Source organism: Triturus cristatus, chromosome 1_1 (assembly GCF_964204655.1).
Source record: "Triturus cristatus chromosome 1_1, aTriCri1.1, whole genome shotgun sequence".
Taxonomy (NCBI): domain Eukaryota; kingdom Metazoa; phylum Chordata; class Amphibia; order Caudata; family Salamandridae; genus Triturus; species Triturus cristatus.
Genome location: NC_140579.1, coordinates 818,612,336 through 818,638,054, shown reverse-complemented (window position 1 = coordinate 818,638,054; position 25,719 = coordinate 818,612,336).

Genomic DNA, 25,719 nt, shown 5'->3' with positions numbered 1-25,719 from the left:
AAAGTACTTTCTTTTAACAAACAAGCACTGGGTTGGACAATATATTATTTTGCTGCTGGGTAATTATTGAGTTCCGGGCATGAAGCACCTCCACACTGCCTCCCTGAGAAGCCTGAAACTGCTTGCCATTACAGCCACTGAAATTCAGCTGATAAAAAGGCTGTACTGGGCCCAACTTGCCAAATGTCATAGCAGGATAGACACTGGGACATCAGAGGCAAACAACCTGAAGCCACATGGCTGAGGCCTAGAAGCCCGTACTTGCCCCGTGATCCCACTCCCCCTAACAAGCAATGACATCAATGTTGTCAGTTTTTTTTTATATTTTCTCAACTCAACTGTGACCAAGTCAAAAACATTGTGCAATACTGAGTACACAGACCATAAAAGAATCAACAAATCACTAGTAAAATCATTTTAGATTTTAGAAGATGGAGGAATCAAAAGAGCAGAAGTGACTTTCCTTCCTCTTGTAATGTGCATTGGGCAATCCAAACGGATATAGTCGGTTTAGACAATGCTTATCATAACTCACCCTCAAAAAAACAGCAAAACATTATATACCAACACTATTCTCCTGCATTTCTTAAAAGAGAAACTCACAGTCTCATAGGCTCCACAATTATGGGGGCAATGCTCGGCCTTGGAGAAGAGTTGAAGAGAAAGTAATCTAGCCAGAGAAACTTGTTTGGGCAAAAAGAGGACATAACCGTGACACCCATTGTGCCCTGGAACAAAAGTGTGAAGTAGGTATCAATGCAAACTGCCTGAACTCCCACAACCCAAAGTGTTGAAGTAATCACTGTGAGGACAAATGCCTTAAAAGGAAATCTTCAAAGAACATGAGTGCTTGGATTTAATGGCTGTATCCATCAAAAAGTACACATCAAGTTCAAATGCTTAAATACCAGTAACATAATTCTACAGAACTTTCCAAAATTCCTTATTTCCTGATTAAGCTTAAAAGGTGAAACATTCTCAGGACACTTCTGGAATGTCTTGATGTCTACCAAATAAGCCTCAACCGTGCCAAAGTTCAACCCCTACTTAGCCAAGAAAAACAAAATGGAGAACTTCTGGAATCTCATAGGAAGGTATGTACATACCACTTGAGCAACATCAAGAGGTGTTTTTCTTTTAAGGAACTCAGCTGGCCAAAAGGCAAATTATTCTGATGTTGTTGAAACAGAAGGTTTGCTTTGGAAGGGATATTTAAGGAGCTTGAATGCAGAACACCCAAACAAGGGCTATCTATAAGAATCACCCTTACGTTTTTAGGGCCTGATTAAAAGTTTGGAGGACATGTCCTTTGTATAAAAAAGATTTGAGAGGGACCCCTTGAAACTCAAGGGAAATAGGGTACTTTAAACCAGCAAATAGAGAAAATTCCCTTGATTAGACAATTTCTGAGAGCATAAAGTACTGTCAGAAAGGGGGGTTCTATATAAGGGTTTTTTTTATTTAAAAAAACATGTTTCTCATTGTAAAACATACACAATCCTAAAACATTTCATAATACATCAAATCAAATATGTTAAAAACTTCATACAGTACAAGTCAATTCAATCTCAATCATATGAAACAGTATAGCCCAATTATGACCAGCATAACATGGAGGCAGACACAACATGTAAGATCCAATTACTCTTCTTTACAAGTGCACATCAAAATGAGCTCTAAGATACAGCTTGTTATACATGGATAAATCAGTATATAATTTGATCTGTATTGATTCTTTGATTGTGCTAATCCACAGCGTTGACGCGTTTCGATGGCTTACAATGATATTACCATCTTTGTCAAGACCACATAATTCTGTCTCCCACCACAATTATTGTTTTTCCTAAAACAAACAAATGAATACAATTACTCTTACTGTCTTAATTTGTACACATAATTACTTATCCTCTTAAAATTTTAAAACATTTTGTGCTAAAATATTAGCCCAGTCCATATTTGGATTGTATTCCTGTGACCATTATGCAAAACACAGCACAACATCTCGAGTTTCAATTGTTCTTTTAACCCGGAATAATCCATTGTTTGCCCACCATTTCCCATCGGAAGATACTCAATATTAACCCTTTCCTTCATTAGATCATGTTCAATTAAGGCCACAGGCCAAAGACCTGAAGGTTACAGTTACTTCATGTTATTAATTAAAGGTAGGGTGGCTGCAAAACTCCATGTTACTTGAATTCAGGCACATTCTCACCTTGGTATAGGGGGATTTTTCTATATGGTCCTGGCTCTAGTGAGATAAACACCAACTCTCCTTCTATTTGCCCTTGTAAATTCTGGGATAGCTTGTTGCACTTTATCTAAGATAAAGAGAGGTATGCGGATTAGCTTGTTCTTTCCCGCCGTTATAAATAAACTGGCTCTATTGGACCCATGTCCTTGCTATCGTTCACTTATTTACCTTTCCGTGATTCTTGGGGGCTTATTTTTCATACACTGTATCTCCCTTCGATTATGGTCCGAGGTTCCCACACCGCGAAGATATACTAAAATCCTCTTCTTTTTTTGGCAGCGAGTCTACAGAGAGGGGTGGGTGGGAGGGAAGAGTGGATACATTTGTTGTTTAAATATCAAAGGGTCAAAGGGACATACTTTCCTCAATCGACCTTGATTTAGAAGCTTCTATTACCTTACCTAAATTCCGCTGTTTTCTCTCCGTCGTGTTTATTACCGGATCGGAGCAAAATCACTCTCCTGTTCTTACACTTCCTATTTATCTGTTGTATCGACCGCATCCATTGGTTAACCTGCCTCACATGACGCATCCTCAGGTACTATCCGAATGAGCCGCGCAGGGATTGGCTACCACAGCCACCTGATCTAGTATTACTCCTGCATATTTTTTTCCTCGTCCCAACTTTATTGCTTTTCACCACGTTCATGCATGGAGACGTCGAAGCCGAAATACACTCCATCCCGTGGTCTCTCACATCGGCTCACCCATTCTGCACACGTGCGCGGTGCATTAATTAAGCAATAAAAGTCCCCAATGTGTTTTTCCACTTTACCTTGTAGGTCCAAAAATAATTATTTGGTGAGAAAAACTCCCAATGGGCTTAATTCTTTATCTTTATATTTCTCCTCATAATAACAATCGTTCCAACATTATACGCCATATTTACAATGGCCTTTCATGAATCGTCCCCAACACTCTTTATTCTTCTATTCTGCATTATTTTATTTTTCGTTCTATTAAGAGTTTCCTATTTCTCCAGAGAGTTATTGTGCTATATATTCCAGGTAGGATGGATGGAGAATTAATAGCACTCACACCGGGAGCAAAAGCTTCGTCCAATCCTCTCTGGTATTCAAGCCTCTTTCTACAGTGTTAAGATAACAAATAAACCATTGTTCTCTTTTTTTTCTCATGAAATCAGGATTTCCTCCTCTTCTGTTAGTTATGAACTTTTCCAATACAAACCACTTAAAATCCTTACATTCATGGTTTGTCTTAACAAAATGGTCCACGAGAGGGGCATTCTCCTTTTTTGTTCTTATCGCTGACTTGTGTTCTAAAAGGCGTATGCGAAGCTCCCTGCTCGTTTCCCCTACATAACCTAGCCCACATGGACAGGTTAGGAGGTAAACAATGTTCTTGCTGCGACAATTGTTTAATGTAGTTGCAGTCAAATTTTTACCAGCGAAAGTGATATTTTTACCTTCTAAACATTGTACACATATCGAGCAGGAACCGCATTTGTAGTTACCCTTTGCTTTCTCGCCTTTTAATGTATTTTGTTTTTCCACTTCTGTTGGGTATGTTCTCACAAGTGCGTTTCTGATGGTTTTGTTACGCCAATCAATACAGATCAAATTATATACTGATTTATCCATGTATAACAAGCTGTATCTTAGAGCTCATTTTGATGTGCACTTGTAAAGAAGAGTAATTTGATCTTACATGTTGTGTCTGTCTCCATGTTATGCTGGTCATAATTGGGCTATACTGTTTCATATGATTGAGATTGAATTGACTTGTACTGTATGAAGTTTTTAACATATTTGATTTGATGTATGAAGGGAATTTTCTCTATTTGCTGGACATGTCCTTTGTCACAAACATAACAGATATTTGGCCACCTTATTACAATTGCCTCATTACATTATGCACTTGTAAAAAGGTGGACATGATATCTGTTACATTTGTGACAGAGTACCCATCTTCCAAACTGTAAATCTCCTAAGTCTCCTGGTCACCTGAGAATCCCTACTGGCCAACAAGTTCCCCATTTGAGTGCCCATAAATTGTCAGTCCTACCTCTCCTATCATGGACTCTTTCTTTCCTAATTTCAATTATGTGAGAACATTATGAATTCAGAGAAGTGTGTTATTATCATTGGAGATTTTCATGGTCATATTGATGGGTGAAGAGTTTATGTCAAGCATTTTTTAAATGTTTAGAATTTCTAAGGTTCACACAGCAGTCAAATGGACCACAATCTATGGCAGGTTTAAGATGTTAATGTTTCTTTAAATAATTTGGGCTTGATATTTCTCTCCTGGTATGAAAATTAATTGGGATATTTCTGCATGGATGTAACTTTGAAGCCTCTGTTTTTCACTCATGAAAATAGAAATTCTAATATTAATGTGGGTATCTCATGTGACCCTGAAGATATGCTGAAGCAATGGGGCACTGAGCTTGTTTTCTGGTTACAAAAAGTGGCACCTCTGCAACGCAAACAGATATGTTCATTAAGTTAGTGTAATAACCTATTGTCTATCCCCTGGATTGAAGAGAAAAAAGCGGAAAGGGCCTACATTAGGGCAGCAATGGCAGTAATCATCACCAAATGATGATAAAAGGTTAGCGAGATCTATCAGAAAGCTTACACAAGAGTGATTCATAAGACAAATAAAAGTTATCATGGCAACAGGATCCAAGACACTTGTAATATGATACAAGAACTGATCTATAACAGGCTTGCTACAATTCCTCACAGGAGGGATCCTATCACTCGCTGTCAAGTAAAAAATCCAATATTCATGATTATTATTACAAAGATCAAAGCAAACACAAGGAGATGATGGACAGGGTGCTGAACCTTTTCAGACACTCACCCCCAGTCACAGATCTGGGTTGAAACCATCATCGTTCTTTAGCTCACTTCGCCACCTCAGTTCAGACCCAGCTATATGCAAATCAGTCTTGACCCTGTGCCACATGGGTACAGTCCACCCCGAACTGCCAAGCCAGGTCTTCCGTGAACTGGAAACAAGCATCCTGGGACCGGTTTCAGGGTAGCACCCTTCATCAGCAAGGCAAGCTTGAATCCAGTGGAAAAGTGAGCAAGGGACCCACATCTGGACATACCCTGCCAACTTAGGGCGAACAAAGCAAACACAAGGAGATGATGGACGGAGTGCTGAAACTTTTCTGACACTCACCTCAGTCACAGATCTGGGTTGAATCCATCATCGTTCTTTAGCTCACTTCGCCACCTCAGTTCAGACCCAGCTATATGCAAATCAGTCTTGACCCTGTGCCTCATGGGAACAGTCCGGCCCAAACTGCCAAGCCAGGACTTCCCTGAACCGGAAATAAGCATCCTGGGACCGGTATCGGGGAAACACCCCTTATCAGCCAGGCTAGCCTGAATCCAGGGGCAAAGTGAGCAAGGGACCCACGTCTGGGCATACTATGTCAACTTAGGGCGAACAAAGCAAACACAAGAAGATGATGGACAGTGTGCTGAAACTTTTCACTCACCCCCAGTCACAGATCTGGGTTGAATCCATCATCGTTCTTTAGCTCACTTCGCCACCTCAGTTCATACCCAGCTCTATGCAAATCAGTCTTGACCCTGTGCCTCATGGGAACAGTCCAGCCAGAACAGTCAAGCCAGGTCTTCCCTGAACCGGAAACAAGCATCCAGGGACCGGTTTCGAGCTAACACCCCTCATCAGCCAGGCTAGCTTGAATCCAGTGGCAAAGTGAGCAAGGGACCCACGCCTGGGTATACCCTGCCAACTTAGGGCGAACATAGCAAACACAAGGAGATGATGGACGAAGTGCTGAAACTTTTCAGACACTCACCCCCAGTCACAGATCTGGGTTGAATCCATCATTGTTCTTCAGCTCACTTCGACACCTGAGTTCAGAACCAGCTATATGTAAATCAGTCTTGACCCTGTGCCTCATGGGAATAGTCCAGCCCGAATGCCAAGCCAGGTCTTTCCTGAACTGGAAATAAGCATCCATGGACCGGTTTCAGGGTAACACCCCTCATCAGCCAGGCTAGCTTCAATCCAGTGGCAAAGTGAGCAAGGGACCCAATTCTGGCCATACCCTGCCAATTTAAGGTGAAGAAAGCAAACACAAGGGGGCCAATTCACAGAACTAATCTGAGGTAAAATCCTAAACTTACTACTTTTGGTATTCACAGAAGGCATTTAGTAGTAGTAATGTTAGGACTCTTAAGTTTAATGCAAATTAATCAAAGTTTTGGAACAAGACATACTCCTCCAGTTTGAGGATCCTGTTGAGAAAGAAAGTCCATTATAGCGAATGAGGAAGTGTCTGTTTCCATAATGAAAGGAAGAGCACAATTGGAATTATTCAACTTTCGGAAAGCAGCTTTCTTTTCAACCTTCCCTTCATTGATTAAAACTGACCACCTTTTTGAGTCAAACAAGAGATTGGATGTACAATGTCTGAGAAGTCTTCGATAAAATGATAATACACTTTGGTAAAATCCCTTCCCTGCTCTTGTTATGAACTAGTACTGTGCATTCTCCTAATCCATATGTAGCCACTTTTCAGAAATCGGAAATCCTTGAAAAACCACCTCAGGTACCTCAAAGATAAACCTCTCCAGTTTGGCAAAAAAGGTATTGTTCTTTTAAAAGCCATTGTACTTCTTGTACATGTTTCTGATGTTCTTATAGAGTTTCCACTAAAATGAGTACATGCTTAAAATACACTTTGATATGTGTCGATTATTTCCCTAAAAATTTATTTTACGAAGTGCTGAAAGTCTGTAGATCAAAATGCTCTTCTCTAATGAATAGTTCTGAAAGAACACTATAAGTTCAGAGGTTGTGGAGGAGGGCTCCACAACCTCTGGGTTGATGTGCCGCTCCCCATGCTGCTAAAGATCAGCAGCTGGCTTCTGTGTCTGCCTGAAGCCCCCAATTCCAGTAACTCTGTTAATTCCATTCAACTGTATTCTGTGCATTTGTGTTTTTGTGTATTTTTCAACTGTTGCAACTATTTGACACCTTAGCTGTTTTTCTCCTGCTCCTTGCCCTCCAACATCCGGCTAACCCCTTCCAGCTCCCATGACTATACATGGGTTCTGTAGCATGGATGCACCACTGACACACCTTAGGCGGTGCCAAAGGCAAACTCGTCTGTGCCTGGCCAGCTTCAGGAACCCTGGCTCTTCCACCTGACACAGCTAAACCACTCAAGACCTCTGAGCCCTGAGCCCCGTGTGCATGGACAACAACTGCTGAAGCACATCTCCAAGCACCACCAGAGGACCATTCTCCTGCCAGCACTGCGGATTCACCTGCAACACCAAAGCAACCAACAACGCTGAAGACACAGAAAACACGACTGCATCCACCACGTCGATTGAGACTGCCACGACAACTCCAGTGCATTCTACTCAACGCAAGATCGCTTTCACTCAACGCAAGACCACTCCGCAAGCATGCCCTGGAGATCGGGGGCACGATCTCTTCCCTCAACCCGGATGTCATCTTCCTCACAGAGACCTGACTGAACCCTGCCTCTGCACGGTACATTGCCATTACCACCCCAAAGGCTACAAGATAAAACACCGGGACCGAACTGACAAATACGGAGGTGGAATCACCATCATCTGAAGCACAACCTTGCCAGACAACTCGACCCTGATGATGGAGCATCTCAACTTCCAGTTCCACACAGATGGAAAAAACACCGTCAGAGGCACCCTTACCTACCGACCAGGCCCCAGTTTCTGCAACGCCATCCCTGACCTCATCGCCTTGATCGCCATCAACTCCAAACACCACATTTTTCTAGAAGATCCTAATTTTTACATCAATAACCTCATTAACACCAACACAACCGCCCTCCTGGAAAGCATGTGCAACATCAGCCTCAAGCAACTTGTCACTGACCCCACCCACATCGCAGGACACGCCCTCAACCCCATTTTTACATCCAGTTATAGAGTCAAGTACAACCATGTCTCACAGCTCACCTGGACTGACCACTACAGCATCCACTTCGCTATCTCAGGACCTACCAACACCGGCATCATGCCCCCCAGCTCCACATGCAGAACCTGGAAAAAGATATCAGAAGGTCAGTGGAACAACGCTCTCAACTCTCAGACACAACATCGAACCCAGGCCAGGCTGCAAAGAACTTCTTGCAGTGGATCACAGAATGTGCGGACACAATCGCCCCCGTCAAGCCAGTCAAATCCAAAGGACTCGCCAGAAGAGTCAGCTGGGTCACCGCAAAGTTGAAATACACCAAATGTCACTGCCTGCAACTAGAAAGGAAGTGGCACAACAGCAAAGAGACAAGAGATAATACCACCTTCAAGGCGGCACTCAACCAGTACCACCGCCTCCTGAAAGAAACATTAACGAACACCCTAGCAGATCGCCTCAAAGCCAGCACGAGCCACAGAAAAGAGATGTTTGCCATCGTGAAGGAGTTCTCCTACCCTGCAGCTGCAGATAACGACATCACGCACTCCCCAAGAACTGTGTGACACCTTGGCGTACTTCTGAGAGGACAAGTCATCTATGAAAACTTTAAACCCCAACTCCCCACCACTAATAGCATCAGCCTGCTCACACCTATGAACACTAGCCCCGAACACCTTCTCAATGATTGTTATGAAAATATAGCCTACTACAAAAACATTAACTGGATCTTCATAAAGCCACTTAAAAATGCTATGCTGAGGATCTAGACTGGGGCTTTAGGCTGTGTGAGTTAACAGCTAAATAGTACTCTTTTACAGGTCAATTACCACCACTTTTAGATGAAGTATATATTGTGGAGCAACATATACCCTCAGGGTATTTTTGCGGAGTGCATACCTGTCTCTCCTTGTGAAACTGAATAAAGTGATGGATGAGATTATAAAGCAAGGTATATTGGCACAGTTTCCTGGGAGGGTGGAAAAAGATAGGTAGAAATATTAGCTATCTTTACATACTAAATTTGTTCGGGTGATTTGGATTCCGAGACATCTGAGGGTGTGCTTGATGGGACATGCTGAGTTGGTGATGTGAATGCATTCTTCTGCTTTTTCCCTCCTCCAGCCAATGAGGATGCGTTGGGGGATCTCTGGTTTGACCAGATGAAATCACCTGCTAGTGGAGTAAAATAGAAGGACAGAAAAATGTTTATCACATGTCTAGATTCTGCTGTGCACAGAACAGATAGGAATTGTGAAGGAAATATGGTGGCATTGTACAATTGATTTTTAATTAAAAAAAAGTAAAACAGACAAGCGAATTAAACAAAGGAGGATCTAATCTTTCAGTGAAAACGTAGACTGAGATGTGATAATGAATACACAAGAGGAAGCAATCAACACAGCGATAACAGATTAGGTGCATTAAACAGGTTAACTCAGGCCAGGAAACAGAGATGGAGTCATGAAACTAACAATGACCATTTGGCAACAGTTTCTAACAGAATGACAGTGCTGAGAATGCCAAGATGAGCAAATAAGCATAGTAGGTACTGCCAATACTATTTAATGAAACTAGAACAGAAAACCTACACAGGAATGAGACTGACCAATGGGCCTGATCATGCACACAGGGAATATTCTAAGACTGATCAATGGAACTGAGTCACTAGCAAAGAGAGCAAACCAGTGTCACACTGTAGTGTTTATCAACACAATCCAAGACTAAATCCTTCAATTATTCATTTATTTATGTCATTCCCTTTCAGCACATCATACGTGTATTCATGTTAATTTCTTTGCACATGTGTTGCTATATGCAGCAGCTTAACTTCCCTGAATGATTGTTCTTACCTGGGTGTTTGTTTCTTCACTGACTGGCCCTGCCATTTCTTCCTCCTGCGGAGTGAGCTGTGATGTCTTGAGAGAAAGTTATATAATTTACATGTTGTTACATTTCTAAATTTCTCCCTGCTGTGATTGTCATGCACTGATCACGGAGACCTGCACCAACATCCAAAATAAAAAAGTAAGATCGTCTCTTGGTATACCATCTATTCTATAATATTATACATAATATCACATTTCATAATATTGCATAACAGTACAGAGCACCGAATATATACAAGTAAACATGCCTGTGTCACAACCAGCTGCCCTCTTGCTGTCCTAACCCTGGAACTCCGATAGTTATTGTAATGCTGTCAGACTCCACTGGAGGGTTCATGGGGCAATCAGACGCTACTAAGGCTCAACCATGCTATCAGACCCTGTTCAGGAGTTCATAGCGCAGACAGAAGCTACAGGACCTTAACCATTGAGGTTGAGGTAGTCTGCCACTGATGTCAGTGGCCTGTACTTCCACAGCTCTCTAAAACCTGGTCCAAGGACATCGCATTCTGTACCTGGCTCTCAGGGTAGAGACAGCGAATAGTTACAGGCTTCTCAGGGAGATAGTGTGGGTGTGCTCAAGCTCTGTACTCCAGAATCAATAAACAGTCAAAATAATATTAATGTCCAGCCCGTGCTGATCTTTAAAAGTAAGAAAGTACTTTAATCACAGAACTGCACTAAATTTTACATTATTCAATGATCAAACAAGTCAGGGTTTTGACGTGTGATCCTCATGAAGGCCCTAAAGCTTCCCAACCTCTCAACTACTCTCTTCTGTGTGGTCCACACTAACTCTGAGTTCCTTCTTGTTGTGAAATTTGATACAGAGTGAATCAGACTCTGGCACAGTTTATACGTGCTCATAGGCACATGCGCTCCTTATACATTTTGTCTTTCCCCTCTTTGGGATGGACGACAGTTAATGAATCCTTGCTCGCTGCCTTGTACCGTGAGCGGTCATTTTGTGTACCCAGCAGGGGTCGTGGTGAGTCTGCAAGGCTGCTAGAGTGCTGGAGCTGTGTGCAGACTGCATCTAAAAGCATGGCCGCCCAGCCTTCATCTGTGAAGTAGGACCTATGCAGGTGCAGGCACCGGCCTGGCTACAGTGGTCTTCATCTTGTGCTCTGAGGCTGGGCTGGAGCAGGTACTCCAAAGAGTGCAAAATAATGAAGGATTGGAATGCGGTCTGCATAATTACCAGTGGCTGAGATCAATTCAAGCATTCGATACATCACTTTTTGGTATACTTTGTTGCGTCGCCCTAAGTGGGACAGGTATACTCAGACGTGGGCCCTGTTGCATACTGTGTCACTGGCGCCCTGCTGATGAGCCCATAACTAGTACGAAACCAGTTCTGGGTTGCTTGTGTTCCAGTTCAGGAAAGACCTGGCTTGACAGTTCTGGCTGGACAGTTCCCACTAAAGCAGGGTCAAGAATGATTTGCATATAGCAGGGTCCAAACTGAGGTGGCATGGTGTGCAAAATAACAGTGGATTGGTATGCAGCCCGAGTAATTACCAGTGGCTGAGATTGTTTCAAGCAGTCAATCAATCACTTGTCTGTATACTTTGATGTGTCACCCTAAGTGGGCCGGGTATACCCAGACATGGGTCCTGTGCACACTATGTCACTAGAACCAATCTGTACCCGGCTGATGAGCCCATAAATAGGGCAAAATTGGTCCTGTGTTGCTTGTGTTCCACTTCAGGCAGATCCAGGTTTGGCAGTTCGGGCTGGACTGTTCCCACTAAAGCTGGGTCAAGACTGATTTGCATATATCTGAGTCCAAACTGAGGTGGCCTGGTGTGCAAATTAACAATGGACTGGAATGTGACACAAGTAATTACAAGTGGCTGAGATTAACTCAAGCATTCCATCCATCACTTTATACGTTGATGTATACCATGGACAGCACATTACCAGCCCAAGTACACAGACCCACATTACTGTAATTCAATGCAGTTCTACATCACCGTGTCCTACTGTAATGACTTCAACACAGCCCTTCCAACCTACCTCAATCCAGACCTGTAGAACTTTCAGCTACAGTGATGGTACTCACATGGCTCTTCCAAAGCACCTCAATATCAACCTGCAGTACATCCGGCTGTAGTACAGAGACCCATACAGCACATTCAGCTTTTTCAATTCACCTTTAACCAGATCTGCTTCTTTTTTAAACGTGCCTACTTCCAGAAGCTGAGAAAGTAATATGACCCACCCTGCTCTTCTTATGCACCTCCATAGAAACCAGCAGAACAGCCCGCCAAATAGCTAGAGCCAGACAATTCCTCTGATGCACTTCAGCCAAGTACCACTGCTGCAAAGATTCAGGAGGAACAGCAGGTGTAAGGAGGCTGGACAGGCTGAAGGATGAACCAGTGGAACTTACATTCAGCTTGTATACTGATCAGGCTTGTAACAACACTACCGACTTCTATGTTTCCAGATATACCCATTCTGTAAAATCAAGACAGAGTGGTTGAACCTTGAAGGTCTGTGGACGCAGGCCAGGATTCCTTTCTCACTCTCTGTAGGAAGGTAGGATCCTGCTGCATGGTTACCCCCACTTTGGTTGGTGCTAAGCTGTTTTTGTGACTAGTCTGACTGAGATCCTGCTAATCAGGACCCCAGTCTCTCTGCTTTCTCCCTTAAACTGTTATGACAAGTACTTAGGTACATCCCAGATTGGATACTGGGGTACCCTTATCATTCCCTATGTCCAAATGAAACTAAGGTACACAGGGCAAAGGTAACCCAGAGGTGCCCCATGGGCTGAAGCATGCATTATGCCACCCATGGGAAACCATGCAAAATGGAACTACAGGCCTGCCATTGCAGCCTGTGCAAGATGGTGCAAGCACTTCTTATTAAAGATATAGGTTTACTATATCTAAGGTCACTGCACTTAAAACCTATAAGTCACTCCTATAGCAGGCCTTTGCAATCTTGAAGGCAGGGTGCTTGGTTTTACGTGTGAGGTGCCCCTGCATGAGCAGGACACCCCTACAGCCTACGGAGTCCATTCTCCGGGGTTGTAAGTGAAGCAGGCATTTACCATATAGAGGGGCGCCACGTAATTACAGGATGACCATCTCGAAACTGGCTGCAACTAATCTTATCATATTCGGTATCAAACATGTTGAAATCATACCACAACAAAGTAAACGGTGTTGAAGGTATGATTCTAAGCACTGGAAGAGCTCTCCGCTAGGCTCTCACTATCCCCGGTACCAGTCTTCCAGACTCGGACAGCACAAAATGGTTGCTGTCGACCAGAGACACGATTCTGTCCTCCTGCTGCTGAGCCAAGCTCGAGCAGGGGAACGCAGAAGAATAGGCATCATGTCACAGGAAGGTGTGACCACCTCCCAGACAGGATTTAGTGTATTGGGGTAGGGTAGGTGCGCTTGCCAGCGCCACTCAATCTGCATGAGGGGCACATTAGGTGTCCCCATGCATAGTCCAGTTCGAACCAGTTCTGGGAGCCGTTGGCTCCCACAATGGCGCAAAACTGGACAAAGGACATGGGAGTAACCTCCCCCCTGTCCAGACCCTCCCTTGGGAGGGTCCCCTGAATCGTCCCAAGCCTTTCTTAGGGTAATTAAGGGCTTACCTTTGGGTGGGTCCCTAGATCCATCGTGGGATAAGATTCAGATCAGACACCACTTTTTCTTCTACTGTCTGGGCACACTGGACTTGATTTGGGCTCAACTTCATCTCCCTTCCACTCTGCTACATTGCCTGTGCCTGTGCACCATACAAGAACCTTCCAAGGCCAGTGGGCATCAAAGACACCTTAAGGAATCTCGCTTGGAGTGAAGCAAAGTCATTTCCCTGCATTTGCAGGCACCGCAACTAAGTCGACCGGTCTGCTGATACTGAGCTCCTCCGGACTCGGTAAGGTTCTGCAACACAGGTCATGGTTTTTCACAGCTCCCGAGGCCTGCCCTGCCCTCTCACAAAGTTTGTGGCCAATACCCCTCATGGGCGCTGCAATAACATAACCCCTGTGCACCGTGTCAACTTGCAGTTGCAAAGGCTTTTTGACTTCCTTCCAAGAAGATCTTCGGGCTCCAAGTAGCCCCAACCTTGAGCATCTCCAGTGACCATAATCTTTGGCAACGCCGCATTGTGTGCATCATGGCCTGCATCTTTTGGTGAGCTGCTTACGGTCCTCTCGCGACTCCAGTGCATGCGACCTGTGGGTCCATTTGAGGGTCACCTTTACTTTTGTTGGGCTCCCCTGATTACTCAAGGCCAGCCCTGACTTCCCTGCTGGTGGCGAGTCCCCTGGACCTTGCTCGTCCCGACATTGCACCTTCTTCTACCTCTACGTGGGTTGCATTTGCCAAGGCTTGTGGATGCTCCTGCCAGATATCGACCCCTCAGAAATCGACATCCAACGTTGGACAGCTCGTACACAGATCCTGGTCTTCCTCAGTGTTGCTTGGTCCTCACAGCTGCAGTGTCAAGGTCCTTGTCAACTCTCCTGCAACTCCCGACATTGGTGGGCATTCGTCTTCCAGATCTCCTGATCACTCCTGAGTGACAGACTCTGCCCCCTCTGCTTGCAGGTACCGCTCAAGTAGAATCCACCTTCAGATTCCAATGGACACTTTCTCCTCTTTCAGCAGCGGCACCTTTCTGAAGTCCTCCATTGGGGTCGATGGCGGTTTCTGACACCACTCACACCTATGCACCTGGCTTCCCTTGTGTAGCTTACATGGGTACTAGGGCATCCACGGGTGGGGTGGCTCTTCAACCTTCTGTCTTCCACAGGGTTTCTTCAGGGTCCACTGGGAAGGATCCTTACTCTTTAAAAATCCAACCGTGACTTACACGTAGACTTGTACGGAGCACGTGGTCGTGTTCGCACACTTCACACGCTCTCCGTGGGGTTCCTAGTCATTAACCTCGGGTGGTTCCTTGGGTACCCAGCACTTCTACATCCTCGCGACACTGTCTTGACTCAAGTCGTGGTTCTTAAACCACTTTCTTAGTATATGGTTTGGTCCCCCCTGAGGTCCACTGTGTATATCGTGCTATTTTCAGTGATTTCTATGCAAAGTATTGTGTGCATTGTGCATATCTCTGGGTAGGAGATATCTAAACGTATTATGGAGAGTATTATATAATAATAATATATTTTTGTAAATACCTTGTGTGATTCTTTTTCTCTTAAACAATACATATAAGATTGTGCTCTCCATAGCTATCACTTAGAGAGCTTTCTATGGTTGTCTAAGACCTCCTAAATCACCATAAGGGTTGTCTGGACTGGGGCAGGGTGTCCACTTACATACGTGTACATCACATGAAATAAAATGAAACAGATTTGATATAGCACACAGCTGCTCAAGCTAGAGTGTCCTGGAGCTGATGGTAGACAAAGTGGCAGATCACTGAAGTGTAACTCATTCTTGAAAAGCCAGGGTTTGAGATGTTTCCTGAATGTTGGCAGGTCGGTGGAGGCTCTCAACATAGCAGGTAGGGTATTCCATGCTTGTGCACTCAAAAACCTGAAGGATCTGCCCCCCCCCCATGCATGCTAAGCGTATTTTGGGGACACATGGTTTGGGTTTATTGGAAAATTATTGCTCTCTGAGAACTGTTGCAGAAAGGATGGAATATTCCATGAGACACCCTTCTCTGTTTGATCTGCCTACTGGGACTCTTACACCACTCAAAAATGGGTAAAACATTTTCTGTAAAATCTACTCTTGTATCACACCCACCTACGTTGACATCTATATATAACACAATTCAAATATGCAATATACTGGATCTCATAAATGATGGCTGAGCCACATCAACCAAATAGCTATAACAATCTCAGACTTCAGATCAACTAGTGTATTACTAACCTAAGAGTAATGTATGCAGTAGTTAAATTAGTCTGCAACATTTCCTCTGACAAAGCTATCAAACACCCACAAACCAATGATTTCAAATCAACTTCACATTATCCAACATTATCTTAGATGATCCATCACATTCATATCAACTACAGAAACTCACACCAAGCAAGTAAAATGATGCGGTTGTTTAAATAGATGATATGACACTAAATATATAATCAGATGAGCAAGCAGCGACTGTTTGCTGGGTTGTCAACAATGATGTAAATGTTAATATAGTATGTAATGTCCCCAGTGGTGTCATCAACAACATCATCTGTGACATCATGTGTGAGACAAAGATCCATGTATTTGGTATTCAGACTGTGGATCATAACCATAACTTCACTTCAGCTGAGGTTTGTTAGGGGGTTATTATTTGGTGGGTGGAGACATTCAGCCAGTCTTTGCATCTGGTTACTATGTCCACCCAACCAATGGACTTTGGGTATAGGGATGGCCATCAGCTACTCCCTGAACCTGCTGAATGGTCACATCTTGAATCCATACCCAACTGCACAGTACATGGCCACCTTTAGCTATGCTCTGGACAATCCACAACAGGGATTGGAATTTGGCTTGCTTCCCCGTGGCTACTCTGATCAAGCCGTTGGTCATGCCCCGAGCCTGATACCTTAGCCCCAGTTAGATAGGTTTGGACTGTTTTCAACCATGCTCAGTGCACCCTACCCCTTCCGCAGTTCCTGGTAGACACAACCTGTGCCTATGTCAAGAGAACATAGAGCGCTGGGGTCATACATGGCACCTGCTTTCCCTTCTTCACTGCATGCTGATGACAGCTTGCAGCCATGCTGGGTGTGCACAGACCATTGACTTCAGTCACACTCTGCAACCATTTCTACAGTCTTCAGTGACTGGTTGACACAGACCAAAGCCATGTCCCACTAGCAACTTCTGGGTATTGATTATGACACACTCATCAGCGTGGGGGACCCTTAGCCATTGGCACTAATCCTGCATTTTCAAGTTGTTAAAACATAAACGTTTATGAAGGTTTTACATTTTGTGATTGCCTGCTTATACAGTGATTAAACTCTACTGTCACAACCAACAGCTATAAGGTTATGAGAGAGATTTGAAGTGCTGGTTGTATGGTCGAAGGGGTATTGAGTATGTTCACAGATGAATTCAGAGTAAATCCTGTGGAGATAGAATACAAATGCTTCCCTTCTCTACCGACCTTTCCTGGAGCAGTTTGAAGCAATGGAGAAGTGGCATAAGTTCTATATGGAAACTCAAAATAAAGTTTAGAGGTTGTGAATGAGAACACATCTTGGTTCTCCACTTACAAATTGGTAACTTCTAGGAGAAAATGGGCATTGGACAATGGTTACTTGGCTGATGAACTGGATATCTTGTAACTCTGCATGTTAACACTGAGAGACGTGGGGATGACAGAGCCGTAGCCCTTATTCAGGCACTCAATGGTAGCCAGGCTGTTCATGAAGTCACTGGAATCCCTTTCAATATTCCCTCCCATATTTCTCTCACATGTTCCATCCACCTTACTTGAGTCTTCTGGCTAGGTCTACTTCCTTCTTCAGATTCTTCTCTGGAGGTTCTTCCTAAAGGAAACAGAAGTTTAAAACATGTGGAATTTGTCTCATGTGATATTAGACTCCGCCACTGAAAGTCTCCTCACAGCCTGGCACTTGTGTGGTGCTTTTCTAACAGGCACAGTCCATATTTCAGTGAGTAAGTATAAAACAGACTATATCTTCCTCTTTCTGAGAAACATTCAGCTCTGACATGTGCCAATGGTACTATGCTAAAACATTTCTATAACTGTGATACCAATCAGATCAATGAATACAGGTACTATATTGTCTATATAAGTTCTGCAACTGAGACACCAATCAGAAGATGATTATGATGAGCGTATTGCTAGAGCATGACAAGGGCCCACAAATGAGTGCCCTGGAGCTGTTAGACAGCATATAGGGGTTCAGCACAGACTATACGGCTATTCATTTTATTTGCTTCTGCTCTTGAATTGAGATACAATGCCACTCTGGCAATGTACTTGCTGCACTGTTATCAGATTCTGATTTGTGTATTTATTGTTGCTGTATTAAAATTATTAGAAAATGTTTTTTTATTATAAAACATGACATTTAAAACCAAGATTACTTTTAGTCTAATTATCAACTGAGACTGCATAAAAAAGTGAAGAAAAACGATTTCGTCCAAAATCTTGAAGGGTATTTAGAAGCAGGGTATGTTAGCTATTGCTATAAAAAGTCCTCTCTTACTGAGGCAGTTTTCTAAATGTTTGATGCTTGAGCCACAATTTTTAACATGTGAGCCAATGCGCTCACTGTTCAAGTATAAATCACAAGCACTTCTGTAGCTCCACAAACCTTGTTCACGAAGAATAGGATTCAGCCATAATTTACGATGATCCACTATTTCTGGGTAGATGCAGGTAATGTGCACTGTTCACTGTCGCCAGAATCATTTGCCATAAATTCCTTAACTTATCTTTGGAAATTAGCTGGAACCTAACCCGGCTCACTTCTTGTCTGCTGGTTTTGGTAAATGGGAGCAGGAGGTACTTTCTTTCTCTTAAATACGTTATGAATTTACTGGACTCTATCACCTTGCAAAGAACTTTAAATAGCCCAAACTGCTCTGTGGATTCCCATTTTGGAACCAGCTGTTTCCAGGAATTTTAGAACTAGGAAATAGTTCTGCTCTGATAAACTTATCACATGGTCAGTGGAATTTCACAAACTTGGTCAGTCTTTACCCCATACAATATATCTACTGTACACTCCACTGCTGACATCGAACTGGCAATGCACCAAATGTACAGTCTCCAGCATTTCTAGAACTAAGAATTATTTCATCTTTGACATCTAATTTCAGCAGTGTTTGCTGTTGTGTTAGGACAGCTGGGGCACGGATTGGATCCGACAATGCATTCGGTGAACAGTTAAGTGCATTTCTAAAACCAAGATACTATTCCTCTCACATAACAACTACTGCACGTTTTGCTGCATTCTGTGCCGTTCTGATCTGGTAATACATTTACTTTACTTCCTGCAGCATCAAAAAAGTCAAACTGAGGCATGATTCAATTTTGACAATGCAGGTATGTAGCCATCTGTGGATTATTTCATAGAATTGGAAAACAAAAGCCAAGTCAATGGAACTCAATTTGACACGTTGCTCCTCAGCCTCTGCCTATGAAATCTACTGTTGCTCTGCCGGGCAGTTCATCCCTCAACAGGGACACCTATGATATGCTAGTAGTTTGTAACAATGAAAACATCTAAATGTGCCTCAACCTGGATGCATGACTTTAACGGATGTTCTATCAAGCACATCCCCAGCTAGGCCATTACATCTCATTCAACCTATGCAATTCCCCACATTAACGCTATACATGCAAACACTTCTTCTGTGTAAACCCTACTTATTTAATACTGCCCTAATAGCTCAATCAATGCATTTTACTTCATTACCTGGGACAATTCCTACTTATCTACTACTCGAACACCACAAGCAAAGTTTTTAATGAACCTCAGCCTCGACCTGTATCCTCCAGTGTTGCTCTCAATCTGACCAATGCAGCCTTGTCTGTGGGGTAAAATGAGAGCTTCTCACACTTATAGAAGGATTCCACATCACTGTGTTTATACAGCTCATGTCTTAGTTGAGTCCAAATCGCTGTGTGCGAGAGAACATCATCCAGCGAGAGACCGGAGAGAGAGAAAAAGAAGGAAATCATATAACTATCCTCCCTGCGTCGCAGACCCAACTTCACACTAGCTCATTCACTCATGCAGTCATTGGTGGGGCCCATAACACCAACACTCACACGTCTCTGACTCACGAGTCTGCACACAGGAGGGATGACGATATCGCGCTGGACATGTGGGGGGGTACCTTATAACCTATAGGGAAAGAAAAGTTATTTTACAGAATATACATTAACATTCGCCACCTATAGATTCTTAATCCCAAACATCAAGGCACTCCACCCACAGGGTCAACGGACCAATTAGTTGGATTGGTTGATGGTGATTTAGAACCAGCTAAAACACATTTTAAGACTCAGAAGAATCCTTTATTCTCTTTAATGCAAACAATATTAGCATTTGTTTCATCAAAAGTTTTAGAATTTTCTAGATCAATTTATTTAAATCACAGGACATTATATTGACCTATTCTGGCTATCTGGATTTCTCTAATTCTTTGGCTCTGCATAACCGAATTAGCCGTTAAATTGTCCAAATAAGCAGGCCAAAGCTTAAGGTCCAAAAGTTCTTTGCTCAGCACGTCACAGTCCCAAAGATCGCCAAAGGACCAGAAGTCGTGCAAGCAACAGTCATCGCCTGTGGGGTCAAAGAGGGTATGCAGTCATAGTAACCGCTGAATGCCAACCCCTCCCTATTTTACAACTCTTTTTATAATAAATTTCGGGATAACATGAAACATTTTTTAGGCGGAGAAAGTCTATGATTGGCTAATCGAAAACGTCGGATATTTGTTCATCATAACTTCCCATGGATTTTACTGTTTCACTGCCGTAGATGACATAGTCCTTATGTAACAATATTTCTTGGTTTGCTTGTAAGATCCAATTGTTCATTTTAAACCGGTTTTTACTGTCCAAGATTTTGGCAGTCCACCAAGATCCTATCCTTGACAGAGGATTATGGTGTATAGGGTTCGTTAGGAAGTTCATAGAGCCATCCGAGTCTGCACAGTAGGTATCGCGCTCACGAGACGGTGGCCACTTCTGAACTCTATTTCCGTCGCCATTTTGTGGTAGGCCCAAATGCTAACTTAAGCGAAACAAACACAAAAGAATAATTAATACAAAGAAATGATGCGTCTTATGTTATACCCTCACTAATCCCTTTATGTATTAGTATTTTCCTAGCTTATAGCTACATTTAAAGCGATAATATCTACCTTTTGGATCCAACCTAGAATGCAAACATCACGTAAGCAATATAAATCATGCGATATCTAATTACCAAATATACAACTATTAATATGCGTACACATTTTAGTTATTTGAGTTATTTTGCCATGCAAATAGCAATTTCCCACGTGTAGTTTGTGTATGCAAAGGTTGAGTTAATTTCACGCCGCAAACCGTTAGTAAAATTATAATCAGTAGGTTATATAGTTAATCTTCTCATGCAAATAGAGGAGGTATACAAAATTTTGCTCTACCTGCTCCATTAATACTAAAATAATCACATGTTACTGGAAATAGAATTTTACCAATAAAGGTACTACCTAATTTTAATAAAAAGTTATTAATAGTAGAAAACTTTTCCCCAATCTTTTCCAAAATACCTTCAGCCTCCAGTGGAACAATCTCCTCATGCACATCAGTTATATTTTTAATATACGTCTTCAAATCTTGACTTTCGTCAGGAATGTAAGTACAACAATGTTGAACCTTCAGCATTCCACAGACTCCACCCTCTTTTGCCAAAATTATATCAGGGGCAAGTCGATTTTGCATTACCATGGCACGCATGGCGACCATTTCAGTATTTACCAATAAAAATCCTCCAGCGGTGCATGTTGACAAGCGATCCACTACTGTTGATAATTTTCTAATTTTATGTGCATTCAGAGATATCCCCACTGCTGGTATCAACGCTCCAAAAATGTCTCCTACTATTTCTGACCAAGATTCTCTTCTTCTACGTGTTAGTTGTCTACCCATCTCATCCCACATGAAATTTCTTTGGGAAAACCAGGCCTAGATAACATGTGCCATACCAGGGATCTGGCAATCGATAGTATGCTTTGTTCCCGCAGATAAAATATAAACCAGGAAAAACTGGATAATTTCCTCCTTTAAATCCCCATCCACCCATGATTCTATAAGTATCATGGCAATCACTTGTGCATACAAAATAATTATCATATGCAGTTTGATTCCTTCTGATACACAACTTCCCTTTCGGAGGCCAATCTAAAGCCATTGTTTTTTTGTTTTTTTTGAAACCGTTTATTGCAATCTCAAGAATATACAAGTATGGGCCTACAACCTTCCGGCCGGCCGCTAGAATGACAGGAGCATATGACATACGTTCAAAAACACTTGGCCTTGCAGAGAAGCAGAATCAGGAGGTATCAACGTCGTGGGCCACATCACTCTGACCCCACAATACGGTTTCATTTTATACAAACAACACGAAAAATCACACCCGCAAGGCAACCCGCAATCAAAAGTAACAGCACGTGCTCCCCGAATGGGGGACCCCAGCCATCCACAGGAGTCTAAAGAGGGGAAGGGGAACAGATCGAGGACTGGGGGAACTCTGTGCCCGGGGCTGGGGAAAGGAGTCAACTAAGGGGACGGGGTTGGCGAGGCAGCAGGCAGCAGTGGTGGCGCGCAGATACCCCCGCGGTAGGCGTTCCAGGGGCCCCATACTTTCACCCATGCCCCAGGCTTACCCCTCGCCACATACACCACCTTTTCTCGGAACATGCACCAATCCATGTGTTCTTTCCAGGCCGACACCGCCGGGGGCCTCTGGGATCCCCACAGTTGAGCAATGTCACGCTTAGCAATCATATATCCCAGAGTCACCCATCGCGTCTGCGGAACCGAGTAGTCAGTTGGTTCCCACACATTCAGCAGGCATCTCCTCGCTTCAGGCAGCAGCGCGACATGCGTAACCACTCGCAGGACCTCATGCACACCACGCCAGAATCGCTCCACCTTCGGGCATTCCCACAAAATATGCAAAAAAGTAGCCAAAGCACCACACCCACGCTTACACAACCCATCCTCAGCATAGCCCATACGCAGAAGCCTTGGCCCCGTCATGTAAACCCGGTGGAGTATCTTAAGCTGGACGAAGCGAAGGCGAGCCGGTATGGCCACCTCCTTCGGAGAGGCCACCGCGGAAATCCAGTCCTCGTCGTCCAACTCCAGCCCATCGGCAACCCAAGCCTCGCGGAGGCCAGTCAGCAAGCCCGATCGGTCATTAATCAATTTTTTGTAAATAAGGGAGATCGTGCTGTCCGGAACGTGGCCGTCCAGCACCCTATCTTCCAGGGGGGAGGACTCCGGGATGGAGGCCACGTCTGGGAAGACGGAGCCCAGTGCGTGACGGACCTGCAAGTACCGAAAGTATTCACTGCCCTGCAGCTGAAACTCCGTCTGCAGCGTCTCGAATGTTTTAAATCCCCCCCTCGTCCAGAGATCCCCAACTTTACTGATGCCTATCGTGTCCCACCTCTCGAAGCCCTTCGAGGTCCACAGGGAGCCCAATCTCTCAGACGCGTACAACGGTGATGCCCGGGTCAAACGGTCCTTCCACCCCATAGCTGCGTTAGCCGCGTGCCATACTCGCACCATGACACGCGTAGGTCCCGTTAGGCGGGGGCCGGGCGCGCCAGAGTAGAGCGCTCGATTATAGTCGCCACCAGGCAGGAGCATCTTGTCCATTTCAAATGCCGGGTTTAAGGCGGGCCCGTAAAGGCCATGGTTAATTGCAGCTAGCTGGGAGGCCCAGTAATACCGTTTAATATCCGGGAGGGCAATCCCCCCGTCGTACCATGGGAGCGTCAACTTCGCCAGGGCAATACGCGGCCTCCCGTCCCAGAACAGGCGGCGCTGTAGACTCTCCACCTCACGGAAGTAGCGCGCTGGGACTAAATCCATAGTGTTCTGGAGAGCGTACAGGAAGCGTGGCAATGACATCATCTTAAACAATGCCGCCCGGCCGAGCGGCGAAAGCGGCAGGCGCCGCCAACGCGCGACGTCCTCCTTCAAGCGCTGGAGGGGGGGAAGCAAATTCCGCTCGTAGCGGGCCTCCGGGTCCAGAGTAATATAAACACCCAGGTACCGAAACCCCTGAGAGGCAATCTGGATCGGACAGCCCCGCGGGAGGACGGGAGCCTCCCCGGAAAGCACATACACACATGATTTAGCCCAGTTGATGACAAGGCCTGAGTTGCGGCTGAATGAGCGCAAAACATCAACCAGGACAATCAGTGATTTACGCGGGGAGGCTAGGTACAAAAGGATATCGTCAGCGTATAGGGACACGCGGTCCTCATACTCGGGGGTCCAACGGAGACCACGGATGGAAGGGTGCCACCGCAGCCACTCCGCCAGGGGTTCCAAGGCCAGCGCGAACAGGAGCGGCGACAAGGGGCAGCCCTGTCGCGTGCCCCGTCCCAGCTCGAATGGGACCGATACTCTTCCATTCACCACCACCTGCGCCAAAGGGCCCGAATACAACAATTTGACCCAGCTGATGAACCCCGGGCCAAATCCAAACTTCGCCAGCATCGCCCAAATATATGGCCACTCGAGCGTGTCAAACGCCATGGTGGCGTCTAAGGACGCCAATACGGCCGGCTCCCGCACAAACGGGACACGCGCGAGCACCCCGTGCAAGCGCCGCAGATTGAGGGCCGTGTTGCAATGGGGAATAAAGCCGGACTGGTCTTGGTGGACCAGATCGCCCACCACGCCGACCAGCCGGTTGGCTAGCACCTTGGCGAGGATTTTGGGCTCCGCATTCAAGAGCGAGATGGGCCGATAGGATGTAACCCAGTTCCGGGGTCTCCCTTCCTTGTGGATCACCACGATTGTAGCCAGACGCTGGTCCGGCGGGAGGGAGCCCAGCGAGTGGGCCGCCAGGAACATCGCGCGGAGATGGGGTGCCAGTACATCCGGTCGCAGCTTATACAACTCGATAGGGATGCCGTTCGGGCCCATGGCCTTGCCGGATGCGACCGAGCGTATGGCGAGGGCAATTTCGTCGGAGGTGGGAGCGGCATCTAACGACACCCTGTCCTCCACCGAAAGGGAAGGCAGCGCGATATCCCTAAGCAGGGCATGGGAATCCTCCTCCGAGCAGGGAGAAACCGGGGAATACACATCGCGGAAATAATCCGCAAAACAAGAGACAATGTCTTCTGGCTCGGTGACACGCACACCATCCATCCTCTCAATCAGCGGGACCACCCGACTCGCTCTCTCCTTCTTATCCAACCACGCAAGCAGTTTACCAGCCTTATCACCCACATCATACAGTCGCCCCTGTTGCTCTCTACTGAGGCCCCTGGCCGCCTCCGTGACGAGGGCCCTGTAGGCCGCCTGCTTAAGTTGTAGGACATGTAGTGCAGCATCCGTCACCCCACCCTCTAGATCACCCTCCAATTCAGCAATTTCGGCCTCCACCCGGGTCACCTCCTCCTGCTCGCGCCTCCGGGCATGGGAGATAAAGGAGAGGGCCTCCCCTCTAAGAACTGTCTTGAAGGCTTCCCACAGGGAGATAGCCGAAGGGACGGACCCCACATTCTCATCAAAATACCGCTGCAAGGATTTAATCAAATCAGCGCGAATGGTGGGGTCGCGCAGGTACCAGGCGTTGATTGGAGCTACCCTGCCCTCCCCCCTCGGGAAGACATCAAAGTGCAACAGGAGCGGGGAGTGATCTGAAATACCCCGCGCCAAATGGCGTACCTCTCCTACCCTCCCCACATAGGCCGCAGGGACAAGGACATAATCAAGCCGAGAGAGGCTACCATGGGCACCCGAGTGGAAAGTGTACTGCAGCTGCGTGGGATGTTTTAAGCGCCAGCAGTCCACCAATCCCAGTGTATCTAGAAAGCCGGACAGCCACGCCTGCGCCCGGGGGAGGTCCCTAGGGGGGTGGCGATCCACGGTCCCAGAAACCACCGCATTGAAGTCTCCCCCAACCACCAGAAGCCCCCCCGGAAGGTCAAGAAGGAG